The sequence below is a fragment of the Camelus bactrianus genome, chromosome 6 (assembly GCF_048773025.1).
Source record: "Camelus bactrianus isolate YW-2024 breed Bactrian camel chromosome 6, ASM4877302v1, whole genome shotgun sequence".
NCBI classification, from domain to species: Eukaryota; Metazoa; Chordata; class Mammalia; order Artiodactyla; family Camelidae; genus Camelus; species Camelus bactrianus.
In genome coordinates, this window is record NC_133544.1 from 29,971,848 (window position 1) to 29,986,010 (window position 14,163).

At 34.2% G+C, this 14,163-nt stretch overlaps 1 protein-coding gene across 13 annotated transcripts in view; it reads right to left on the bottom strand.

The window, feature by feature from the left end:
- Positions 1-14,163, bottom strand: part of RAD51B (RAD51 paralog B) — a 696,422-nt gene that overhangs the window by 581,140 nt on the left and 101,119 nt on the right. The window lies entirely within an intron of this gene.

Below are 14,163 nucleotides of genomic sequence, written 5' to 3' on the forward strand. Positions count from 1 at the left end.
AAAGTTAGAGTGCATCAGAACTACTTGGAGGGTCTGTTAAAACAAAGACTACTAAGCGTCACTCCTGCAGTTTTTGACTTAGTGATTCTGGAGCAGAGGTCTAGACTTCACATTTCTAACAAGTTCCCACATGGCACTGATGCTGTTGGTCCAGGTATCAGATTCTGAAGACCACTGCCCTTGAGGAAAGACAATCCTAGGCAGTTCAAAAGAACTGATCCACGATTACCTCAAACAGCTTGCTATAATTACGCCTAGTACTCTTTATAGGAAGACAATAAAATTCTGCATTTAACATTTAACAACATAATATGTATGATATGCATGATATCCAGCATCTGATTAAAAATTATCAGACATGCAAAGAAGAAAATGGGACCCATAAACAAAAGAAAAATTAGTAAATAAAACAGCTATGTAAATGACAAAGATACAGAGATACCGGATAAAGACTGTAAAAGAACTAAATTATTTATTTTGTGGATGTAAAGGAAAACATTAAAAATAGGGAGAGAAGGGGAGGGTATAGCTCAGTGGTAGAGCGCATGCTTAGCATGCACAGGGTACTGGGTTCAATCCCCAGTACCTCCAACCTCCATTAAAATAAAGATAAATAAAAGAACCTAACTACCTTTGCCCGCCAAAACAAACAAACAAAAAAAGAGACAGAGAGAAATGAAAGGTACACAAATAAGCAAAAACAAAGAAAAAAACAAAAGTAATCAGAGCTGCTAAAAATGAAAAACACAATATCTGAAGTGAAAATTTCAGTGGGTAGAATTAATCACAGATTAGACACAAGAAAAGATCACTGACCTTGAAGCACAATAGAAATTATTCAAACTGAGGCATAAAGAGAAAAAAAGATAAAATTAACAAAGGCTCACTATCAGTGGAACAATATCAACATATATGTAATTAAAGTACAATGGATGGAGTGAGGGGGGCAGAACAGTATTTGAAAAAACAATGGCCAAAAAGTTACCATATTTGATTTAAAAAAAAATAGATAAAAGCAACTCAACAAATGACAAGCAAGATAAGAAAACCACACAAAAGCACATCATTATCAAAATGCGAAAAGTTATAAACAGAAAAAAATTTTAAGCAGTAGAAAATTACACACATTACACAGAACAAAGGTAAGAATTTCACTGAATTCTCATCAGAAACAATGCAAGCCAGAACACAGTGGAATGACAACTCCAGTGCTAGAAGAAAAAAACACAAAATATCGTCAACTTAGAAATCTACATCTAGTAAAAATATCCTTTAAAAATAAAGGTAAAGATTTTTTTTTCCAGAGAGAATTTATTGCAAGCATATCTGCAGTATAAGAAATGTTAAAGAATAGTCTTTAGGATGAAGTTAAATGATGTCAGATGAAAACCTGGATCTACACAAAGGAACAAAGAATACTAGAAGTAGTAAGTATGTGGCACTTATTATTAATATTTAGTTTTAATACTTACTATTTACTAATAAATATTAAACCATCTTTATAAAATATTAAATATTATTTATAAATTAATAAATGTATAAAATAAATTAAATTTAAATATTAGTATTTAATGTTAAGGTAAATAGAAAAGACTTTTTTCCTTATCTCTTTAATTCCTTCAAAGACTGTTTAAAGCAAAAAGTCACCTTTTAACAAGCACCTCTTTGGTACTACTATGTATCACACGTTATTCTAGAGTCTGGGGATATACAGATGAACTAGAAATATTTGCCCTCAAGAAGCTTATGAGGGAGAAAGAGAAACAAATATGTTTACGTATATGAAATAACATATAGTAAGAGTTTTTGAGAAAGTATGTACTAGCTATTAGGGGCAAGGAAGGAAATGGTCATTTCTGCTTGGAGATAAGTGCTACTGAAAAGCCTTCACCCAAAGGTGATGCCAGACTTGAGATTTGAAAGCTGTATAGATTTTTGATAAGTGAATCTGGGGATGAAGGCAGGAAAACACAATGTAGTCCAGAAAGAGAAGAGGCATGAGATAGTGTGAGAGTCAGTAAATAATTCAGTAAGGACGAAACAAAAGACAGGAAGGGAGTAGAGATGAGACTACAGAAATAGAGATGCTACATCATAAAAATCTGTGTCATGAAAAGGAGTGTGGATTTCAGAGACAACCAGGAGTAACTGATAAATTTTTAATTGCAGAATGGCATCTTCTTCGTGTTTTCGTGTTTTTGTAGTTCTGTTTGTTTTAAAGAGCACTTTGATAGCAGAGATAGTAGGAAAAGGATAGGGTATGTGGAAACAGTTGGTAACAGGACTGGAGACAAGGATACTGTACAACATATACATACAGAGGATACTATATAACTTTGGAAATGACTAAGAAAACCCAAACTAAGGCAATGATCAATCACTTTCTCCCCCTGATATGCTTCCTTCACTTTGCCTTCCAGGACACCACACTTGATTTCTCCCTTCTCTCACTGCTCACTTCTCAGTCTCCTTTGTCAATTCCTTTTCTTCCCCCACCTCACCCCAAGCTAAATTTCTTAGTGTTTAAGTGCACTGTGCACTGTGCTTGGTTCTTGTCCCTTTTTCCTATCTACTCATTCTTTTAGGGGTTTCATATAGTCTCTGGTTTTTAATACTATATATTTGCATCTGACTCTCAAATTTATTTCCACTGGAATTCTGAACTCACATATCTGACTATCTGCTCAATACCTGCACTTGGATGTCAAATAGACATCTCAAAGTTAAGAAGTACAACTCAAGCCCTATTGTTCCCTTCTAAACCTGTTCCACCCAGAGCCTTCCCATTTCCACTGATGGGAAACACAGTTACTTAGGACAAAACAAACAATAAAAACTTAGATTTATCTTGACTCTTTCTGTTATACTCAATATCTAATCTATTAGAAACTCCTGTTGGCTCTATCTTCTAAATATCCAGAATCCAACTTCATCTCACCACTTCCACTACCACTAAGCACTCTGTCCAAGCTCCCTTCATTTCTTGATTGAAATATTCCAGCAGCCTCCTAACTGGTCTCTCTGTTTCAACCCTTGCTCACACAATCCATTCTCAGCCCAGCAACAAAAGTGACTCTTTTAAAATATAAATCAGGTGTCTCTCCTCTGCTCAAGGCATCCATCTATCCAATGCCCCACAAAGGTCCTACACGAGCTGACCCCTGATAGATCTATAATCTCATTTATGGCTCTTCCCTTATTCTCATACTCCAGATGTACTCCAGATGTACTGGCTTCTTTGGTGCTCCTTGAACTCACCAGGCATGCTCTCATCTTACAGCCTTTGCAACAGCTTATTCCCTCTACCCAGAAAGCTTTTCCCCAGATATGGCATTCCCTTATCGCCTTCAGGTTTTTGATCAAATTTCATCTTCACAATGAGGTCTATACAGACCACCAATTTTTAAGTTACAACTCTTCCACACCCCCACACTCCCAAACCTGTATCCTACCCTACTTTTTTTTTTTTTTTTTTTTTTTTGGTATCAACACCTTCTAAAATAATATACAATGTATTTAACTCTCAGATCTACTTTTATTGTCTGTCTTCCCTTCAAGCTTCATGAAGGCAGGGATTTTGTTGCTGTTGTTCATTGATACATCTCAATCAAGTAGAGCAGAGTCTGGCACAGAATACTGCTAACAAAGTATTCCTTGAATGAATAAATTAATTGTATCAGTGATGTAGAGAAGGCAGATAAGAGAAAGGTGAAGAATATATAATTAGCAAGATTTAGCCATCAGTAGTATTTGGAGGACAAAGGGGAAAAAAGAAGTGTGAGTTGACATTCATATGTTTAACTTGGGAAAGAGGCAGCAAGAACAAATTTGTGACAAGAAGATGCTACGTTCAGTCATGGACATGCAGAGTAGATGACTTAGTTATGTCCTTTAGTGAGTTTGTCTTACAGTCCAAATCCTCAAGAGCAAAGACAGAAACTCTTACTCTAGTAATTGGTCTGTTTTGGTAGAGGCCATTTTTTATTTTTGTTTTCCCATTTTTTTGCAACCTTTTTTTTTTTTTTATTGTAAAGGGAACACTTCTATTTAACTAGCCTTTTGAAGTATTTTTGAAAGTTCTTCTTAAAATTGTGGTAAAGTATATATTATAAAAAATTTTATCATCATAACCAACTATACAGTTTAGCAGTATTAGGTATATTCACATTGTTGTACAACCAATCTCTAGAACTTTGTCATCTTGTAAAACTGAAACTTTGTATCCATTAAAGAACTTTCCATTTCCACCTCCCCCAACCCTTGGCAACCACCATTCTACTTTCTGTCTCTATGAGTTTGACTACTCTAGACACCTGAGATAAGTGGAATCATATACTATTTGTCTTTACATCTGGCTTATTACACTCAGCATAGTGTCCCCAAGGCTCAACCATATTGTAGTATGTGTCAGAATTTTCTTCCTTTTTAAGGCTGAATAATGTTCCATTGCATGTATACATTATTTTGTTTACCCATTCATCCACTGATGGACATTTGGATTGATTCCATCTTTTGACTATTGCAAACAATGCTGCTATGCTATGAATATGAATGTACAAATATCTTTTCTATTTCTTCGTAATCTTGAGATGATTATGGCAAATGTTAAGGAAGACCATAAGTTGGGGATGGGAGCTAATATTTCACCAAAGAATCCTGGAAAACTTCAGAGAAAGACAACACGGCAGTAGCAGCAGTCTTAGACATGCATAGATGACTTGAGGATCAACCAGTAGGGACCCCTCTCTGCCTTAAACACTGCTTGGCTATAGTCACATAGAGGACTTGCTTCTCATTTTATATTTCTAATCATAAAACTAGACACTACTAATCTACCCTACCTGGGTGTGATAATGATTTATAAGCTAATATTAATAGGTATATTTTTAAGATGAAAGACAGAGAGTAACCATCTTATATTAAAATAAATTAAAGATAAAACTTGGCAGCGTAACCAGTGAATATGTTCAACTATTAACTTACCCTGCAGGCAATGCCTTTGCTGGCTTAACATTTCAAAAGCTTTCTTTTTTCAAGATCATTCTTGTCTACTTAGCAATAATGCACATTGAAATTAAAACTATTTAAAAACACTTAGTCAAGAGAGCAAGAAAGGCTTTTTCCCTCCAAAAATAGTAGCTAGTATGTATTTTTAACCCCTTATACAATATTTAATTTTTCCCCTTCAAAGAACAACATGGATATTAACAGTCCAAAGAGGTAAAAGAAGAAAATGTTTAAAATGCTGATATTAAATGAAGAAAACTCTAAAAAACCAAGTTCCATCTGAGAATGCAGTTTCAAAGCAACGTTAATACTGATGATACACACAAAGTTGTGATTTTTGCATGAATACATTAAAAAGTTAACATAAAGAGTTAAACTCAGGATTTTCCAGGGTTTCTTTTATACTTTTCTTTGTAGTTTATATCATCAAAAAATAAAAAGTGATACTTGTTTATTACTTTAAATAAAAGTGTTTCTTGGCAAGTTATAAGAAACGGAGCCTATTAACAGATTTTTGTTGGGAGAGACTAGCATATATCAACTTCCTATCACCTAGCAGAGTGCCCAGCACTTACCAGGTACTCAAAAAATATTTATAAGTGAATGAATGAGTAAAATAACAAATGAGTAAAGAAGCCAATGAACTTAGTTATTCTGATGTGTCTGCGTGTATTCATTTCATATGCTGTCTTCTAATAGCTGCCATAGATCATCTTGGTCTTGGTGCTAATAAAAATGCATTAAATACACAAATAATGTTTATTGGAAACATTATTTTCCCTTCTAAACTTTTATGTTAAGTCCTTTCAATTTCAGAAAGATATTTTAGGAGTGAGTAGACAAGAATAAAGCTCCTTGCAAAAGCAACAGGCATGTTTTGATAATAACATATACAGATGATTCCTGCTTCTCAATATATGGTCTAAGACATTCTCTGCTTCTTAGCCAAATGACAGGAAGTAAAACTGGTTATAAACAGATAGAGAACACACCAACAATAAAAGTCAGGCTGTATCTTAGAAATCAACTAGTTTTATTCCCTATCTGATGAATAAATTTATTCTGTTACCAAAGGCCCAGGAAATAATTAGGCAGCACCCTGGAAAATTCACTGCTCAGTTCCCAGTGCAGCCAACGCCGTTCTTTTGGACACCTCTAAGGACCAGAAAACTTCTTGACATGGAGCCAAAGTCTACCTCCATACAATATGTAACCACTGGTTGTCGTTTTATGTTGTAGAGCCTCACAGTCTCATTCTAACCTCTCTTCTATAGGATTGCCTATCAAAGATTAGGAGATGGCTATTATGACCCCTTATAGGCCAACGTCCTTTTGTCCCTTAGATGGCTTGTATAAAAAAATCCTCTTTTTATTTTAGTCACTTTCTCCTGGGTGTGCTTGAATCTTGTCACTCTTACAGTGTGATACTCTTTAAAAAAGAAAAGTCTGATGCACTAAGAATAAAGCAGGATGGTCACCAACCCTATCCTAGACATTCTATTAATGTAGCCTAAGATCATACTGTATTTTTTGTTAGGGAACATACTACAGTTTTTCATATGGAGTTTTCAGTTAACTTAAGGATGTCAAATCTTTGTTTTCTACCCTTGCATCTAAGCCATTTCTCCCCCTTCAGTAATACACAGTATTTCATATTACATTATAAATTTGTTGTCAGTAAGTTTTACTTTCTTGGCCAAGCCCACCATCCCAGTATGTTTAGACCTTTTTGACCCCTATCACCTAATAATTGTAGCCATCCTTCCCCAGTTGTCTGTTATCTACAGATTTGATCAGTATACCAGCTATACTTTCTCTTAACTCTTTGTTTGAAGCTAAAGACAGATTCTGTAGTATTCCAGAGTCTTCCTTTCATGTTAACACTCCTTCAGATAACTGTTCAACCAGTTACATATCAACATAAGTGTATTATCATATCATAGCATTCTCAACCATCTTGCCCATCAGGATATCATGATGGACCATGCCAAAAAGCTGCACAAAATTCAGACACTTGTATTGTGTGATTGCCAATCTAACAACCTTCTAAAGAAGAATGAAATTAGGTTGATCTAACATTTTTTCAAAAACCTGGGCTGGCTCCTTAGCGATCAACACTTTTCCTTCGGAATATTGACCTGCTAAATCATCTAACCTGGAATTTTACTGAGGATTCATGTCAGATTCACTAGCTGGAGGCAATGACAAAGGTAGAGCACCTACAGAGGTGTTTCCTTAGTCTCAGTGATCTGTCCTATCTCTTTCCCCCCTCATCCTTCTGCCTAAGGCTCCATCTCAAGGGATCTTGACCAAGCTGCAGATGGCGGTGAAAAAAGACACCAACAATGGGGTTTCCAGAAAAAGTGCCCACTCAGCTCCAGTTCCCAACTGCCTTTCCCATGCTCTTTATACCAATAAAGAGGAGCAATCCTTATCTACTGCTTTGACCTATCTAAGTATATGGTATAGAGTTAACTATCTTGAAATGGTTCATATTAAGACTTCACCTTTTCACACTCTCTAAAAAGAAACGGATGCTAAAATCTTAACACAGTAAGTCTGTGAGCAAAGCAGAAAGTAGCATGAGATGCAGCTGTACAATTACACCTTTCTGATTTTGCTTTTCACTCTGTCACCTACTTACTACAAATTGTACGTATTCATAGACTTTAGCTTAAAAAATTCCTGGTACTTACAGATCAAACATACTATGATTCTTTAGTAGAAAACTCAAGTCACAGTATCAATGCTTAGTTCTTAGGCAGTAAATAATCATACCCAATAAACTGTGACAAATCAGAACTCAAAATAATGAATCTTACAGTCAATTTAAAATGAAGAAAAAATACAATTCATTTGTCCTACAAAGATTACTGAAGCATATTTTTTAAAGCTTCGTAACTTCAAGTATTAATTCAGTCTTTTAAATATTTCATGTTTATGCTTGGAAAATGTTTCTGAAATTGAAATTCACTTAAATATTTATTGAATTTCTACTATGCACCTATCACTATGCATGTTTCTAGAGGGTCCTAATCATAGTTAAGGAAAAGTTTCTTAAAATAGAAAACATCTTTTAAGCAAGTAAAGAACTGGTCATATGACAAACATAAACAAAATTCAGGATAAAAACAGATGTAATATTACACTTCCTAATTATGTTATATAAATAGCCACTGGACTTGAAAGATTTTGTTTGTTTATTCATTTCACTTTTGGTTGTTGCCTGACTGTTCCAGTAGGAACACTGGCAAAACTGATTAAATAGTGTTAAGAATCAAATCACGATACCTGGCTATCACTTGAAAAGAAAGAATCATTTTATAATTTCCTCTGGAGAGTTAGAATCCAGTTCAAATTCTTAAGGACATTTCCTAGGCAGGGCATATAACTGTCTAAATTGGGAATAATCCAGGGCTCAGCATGTCAATGCAAGAAGACAAAGCAGGCAATTTCAAAGAAAGACCTCATACCCGCAAGGCTAAGGTGATGGCATAACACAGGAAATTCCAAATGAAAGTTCTCTGGACAATTGTGGCCTTATAGTGGGGTTGCCCACCAATTCACTGCCCCTTCTCAGTAAAATGAAAAAGTCCTTGTGTGTTGGGGGGGAGGGGGGTTGTTTTGGGTTTTTTTCCTGTAAGTATCTCATTTCCACATCAAAATGCAAGGTCAAAAATCACTAACTCTTGCAATATTTCATAAACATCTTTATTTTAGAAAATGTGTCAGGAATTTCTATTTTATTCTTCATTATGTTTATCATGGACATCACTACAATAGTAGAATTACAAAATTTCAGAGCTAAAACCTGGGCTATCAACCAGGCTAAGCTTTCCTTTTTCAAAGATCCAGAGAACTTACATGATTTGCCTAAAAGTCAAGCAGCCAGTTAGTGGATAGATCGAGAAATAATAACCATACATAATTCTGTTACCTCTATAAAATAAGACACTGGGTCCAATAAAGCACACTGATAATCCTCACTGCACAGGAAAGACACTGCCTGGCAGCCAAATACTTTACATTTTAAGTGTCTACTAATTCAGAAATCCGATAGTTTTCACTTAAACAAAACTAAAACACATCTCTGCAAACTCATAACTATAGAGAAACGGGTGCTTAAGTTATTATACAGTACAAACTACATTTTACAAACCACATTATAATGGTCTAAGTGTACAGTAATCAAATGTCATCACATATAATTAAAGATAAACTCATCATGTCAAAGCAGAAGATCAAAGCACTTTTAATCCTGCAGGGGCCATCATTTTCAATGGCCTGTTCCTTGATCAGGCCTTTAATTCATACAATTCAGTGAATAACAGTGTCTCTTCCTGCTGCAGTAGAAATAAGCCTCAAAAAGTTCTATTTTTAAAAAGTTGACAAACATACAAAATATTCCTAAATCATGTCTATGAAAAGATTAGTGCATCACCAGTTTTCTATTAAACTTGATCCTGGAAAAAATAGATAAGATGTTGTTTTTCACTCTCTAAATCAGATTCTGATCTAAGCATACATTTTTCAGTTACAGGAAAGGTTCTTGGCTTCACACTGACAAGAAACTAGAGCATCTGAATTACCTGGTATTTCCTCTTCGTTGGTTGTTGTTGGGTTTTCTTTGTTTGCTTTGAATCGCTGTATTTTTAATACCTTTCAAGGCAATGAAACACCACCTACTACTACCTGAGCAAATCAATAAGAAAGAACCAAGGATAGTGTCACTTGGCATTATACAAAAACTCCCACTTCAGTCATGTCATTCCTCTAAACTTTGGCTGAACCACACTGACTGTTATTTCACCGAGGAAGTGACTGCCGAGTTATCCACAGGCACATACACACAGACAAACCACAATATGGAGAATGTCAGCCGTTACTCCTAAGAATATCTTCACTAAAGTATGTGCTGAGTAATGAGGAGTTATGTAGTAAGTTCAGATAAATGTAGAGTTAGAATAGGCCTTCAGAGATAAACAATCAAATGAAATAATAATGGCCCTGGACGATAGTTATAAAAGTCAATACTAAGAAAATCAGTGTATTAAATGCTACTCATCAAAATAAGAGAAGACAATGTTCTAAGACTTCGTGAAAAGCCTACAGGTTTAAAAATCCTAAATAAGAAATTCAAGCTTACTATGGACCTTTACAAAATAATTGATGGGTGTTAGGGAAATCAGAGCCTCAAAGGCTACAATGCATCTTTTCAGATCCTGACTTCAAAGTGGAAAACTTTCCACTTGGGCTTGCCCTTAAAACTTTGGATGAGTCACTTTCTTATAACTTAGCTTAGTTGATAATGAAAGGATAATAAAACATCTTTTCCCGACAATCTTATATATTTCCAATCTTGTGAAATACTTTTTTTATGTCTAAGACCTTTCATCCTAATCTCATTGCCCACTGAAATACCAGATCAGATGCAAATGTTAGTTTGAAACTCTGTATATGGAAAAGAGGTCAAAAATTATTGCAAAAGGTTTCCTCAGAGGAATGATTAAAAGAAATACGTCAATTAATACAGGATTCACAGTGTTCTGAGCATGCCCCATATTATATTACACTCTGTAGCAGCCAATTTCCTTCAAGACTCAATAAAATAAAACACAGTGCCTCTATTGTTACCATGGCATTCTCTGACATCCTTAATTACTGAGAGTTAATTAATCTGATATATCCTTCTTTGTATGTTTTAAAGCATCCTTTTAACCTACAGAATATATAAGAACTTCTGGCTTATGAATATTTTTAACTTTTATTATAGACAAAGTATTATATGTGCTTGGAAGTGTGAGGAATAAATATCAACAGGATGAATCATTGTGGTCTACAAGAAACTTATAATCTAGTTTGGAAAAAAAAGACTCACACATAAGCACATAGCACAAGTGTACACACACAGAAAGAACTAAACTACAACAAAGAAAAAAGGTACAGTGAAACAATGCAAAGCCAAATGAGACAGTCTGTAAAATTTGAGTCTATAAAATTTTTAAAATGTCAGTGTCATGAAAGACAAAGAAAAGCTAAAGGACTGCTTTAGTAAAGAAAATGAAAGAGACATAACAAAAAAATCCTTGGATTGGAGGGAAAACAGCTTATAAAGGTGACACTAGGATAATACCAAAAAATCTGAATTTGGACTACATACTAGGTAATAATCCAGTATTGAATTTGATCAACATACTATGATTGTGTTATTGAGTGTCTTTGTTCTTAACAGACACATGCTAAAGTATCTAGGGTGAATGGTCACAACCTCTGCAATTTGCTAGCAAATGGTTCCGAACAAAAGTATAATGATATGTATGTATATATGTATTTAAAAGAGTAAGAGGAAATGTAGCATGATGGTAACAGTGGATAAAACTTTGTAAATGGGAGTTCATTATACCATGCTTGTAACGTTTCTGTATGCTTGAAACTTTTTCAAAATAAATTTTTTAACTCAATGAACATTTAAGGCAAAAACACCTTAGAAATTATCTAATTCAATCCTAGACCTAATTTTACAAATGAAGAAAAACCTAACAATTCGAGATACACGATTACTAGTATAGATCAGTGGTCCCTTAACTTTTTGGTCTGTACTCCAACAGTGAAACATTTTTGGCATGCACTCCCTCAATATCTGTATTTTAATTATTTTATGTTTTCTACCTGGATACCAATTTATCATGTACATTATAAAACAAATACACACAAAAGATTAACCAGAATGAGATAAAAAATATTTGTAAAGTTGTAATATTTCCTTCCTGCACCACAGTGGAGCAGCATTCTGGGTACCCTTTGTACCTTGGTGACAGCACAGACAACACTAAGCACAAAAGAGGCGTATATAGCACATATGGCTAGAATGTTAGAAAAGGTTTGAGTTACGTGGCATCTGAAGCACTGTAGGGCATAAAGGGGTAAATACTAAACAGGAGAGAAAAGCAGAGGGTCCAGGCTGAACAAAGACAGACAAAAGGCAAAGAAATCATAGAAACTTCGGCAATTCATACAGAGGAGCAGTGACACAAAGGGTTAAAAGGGAACTTGATGGATTGTGGAAGATGTTGAATATAAAATCAAGGAGGAACAAAACACACAGGTAATGAAAAACTTGTGTTTAGAATAAGAAGGTATCTTGAAACCAATAATTTTTATAATAATTAATACCTGGAAATGTTTTGCATAATTAATTCAGGAAGATACATAAGTCATCATTAAACTAGTCATCAGGACTTAGCCATACCTTCTAAGAACCAAACTAAATCCTTAATAAAAAACCTAGCTCTGCCTAGCTCTATGTAACTGTAGACCTAAGTTGTTTTCCATCCATCAAGGTGATTTTCCATCAAGATACACCTAACAATTTTCAGCACAGGCCACTTATTCTGCTATTGTTATTTCAAATCCAAATTGTTAGTCGGTCACACTCTTTCCTCCAAAATGTTAAAAAATCAAATAGTTGATATTATATACTTATTACTATAAATGAAAACTTAAAAAAAAAAAAACTAAGCACTAATAGCTCTGGAGGCTTATCTTAGACAAATCATTGCAGAGATTTAAAATCAAGTTTGTGTCTCTTAAACAACGTTATATACAGAAAGTAAAAATCACCCATCCCTAGTGTCTACTCCTTTGTAATCTGGTGATAGTTTACAGTAAGAAAATACTAATAAATCTGTGTATACCTTGTACTTTGTTACACATTAGAGCAGAGCTGCCAAGTGTCACGGAACCTTAGCAGAAACTCATTATTTTACTCAGACTGATGTTGGTACAAGGTGACTCACATAGAGTTCCTTTTTTATTTTTTTAAATAAAAACACCAATGAGATCTGATCTCACTTTCATAATTGAAAAATTAAGCCTAATATATGAAATAAAAACAGAATCTTAACACTCTGCTTGATTCAGACTCTTATTTTAACCAATATGTTGTTTGGTTCTCATTTCTCACTTGTGATAAAATGCAATAATTTCCCTCTCTAAATTATTTTATAAATTAGTTGCTTAACCAATACCATATAATAGTTCTCCATGGTCTCTCTGAATCCATTCCCTATCTTAGTAGTAAGTTGGTTTAAGAGAACACACTGAGAAGCAGTAGCAAAATATAAGACTTTACCAAGAAAGTGAAAGAAGGAAATATTGACATTTAAATAAAAATTGAGATGGCTCACAAGAATTAAAAAATAAAGCTTGGTGTCTCTTTTTTAATTGTTATCATTGCAGCTGTACAGAACTTCTATGCAGAATGAAAGATTCAGAGTACTGAATGACCAGGGTGTAATTTCCTTTATAAAATGGTCTTCTTTGATAACATTCTAGCATCTCTATAAAGTGACATGTGCGTCTCTTCAATCATGTATATGTGTTATATTTATGTTTTTAAATATGTACATTATATTTGTTTATATATTATTTATAGTATGCTAATGTATATGTTACATGATGTTGCTTTTGCTGCTAAACTGCACATTTAATACCTCTTTACAATATTTTTCCTTTTTTACACTGAGGTATAATTTTATTGACCTATAAAATATTAAAGGGTACAATTTGATAAGCTTTGAATCATACACACACCCTGCAAAACCATTACTACAATTATGATCATGAAAATGCCTACAACCCACAAAAGTTTCCTTATGCCTCTCTGTAATCCTTCCTGTCCCCCTGCCCCTCATTCCTAGGCAGCCAGTGACCTGCTGTCAACATAGATTAGTTTTCATTTTCCAGAATTTTTGTTGTTGCTGTTCATTCACCGAATATTTATTTAGTGTCTATGTTGTATCAGGACAGAATTTTAAACAAGTGAAATAATACAGTATATACATTTGCTTTTGAGGAGAGAGGGTAGTTCTGGCTTCTTTCATTCAGCATAATTATTTTGAGAGCTATACATGTTGCATGTGCAATAATTAATTTCTTTTTATTGCTGAGTAATATTCCCTTGTATAGATATATTACAGTTTGTTGTTGTTTTTTTTTTAACTATTCACTTGTTGATGGACATTTGGGTGATTTCCAGTTTGGGGCTATTTGCTATGATATTCATGTACAAGTCTTTGTATGCAAAATATGCTTTTAATTCTCTTGGATAAAAAGATAAGTAGAATGAATGGATTAAATGGTTGGTGTGTGTTTAAC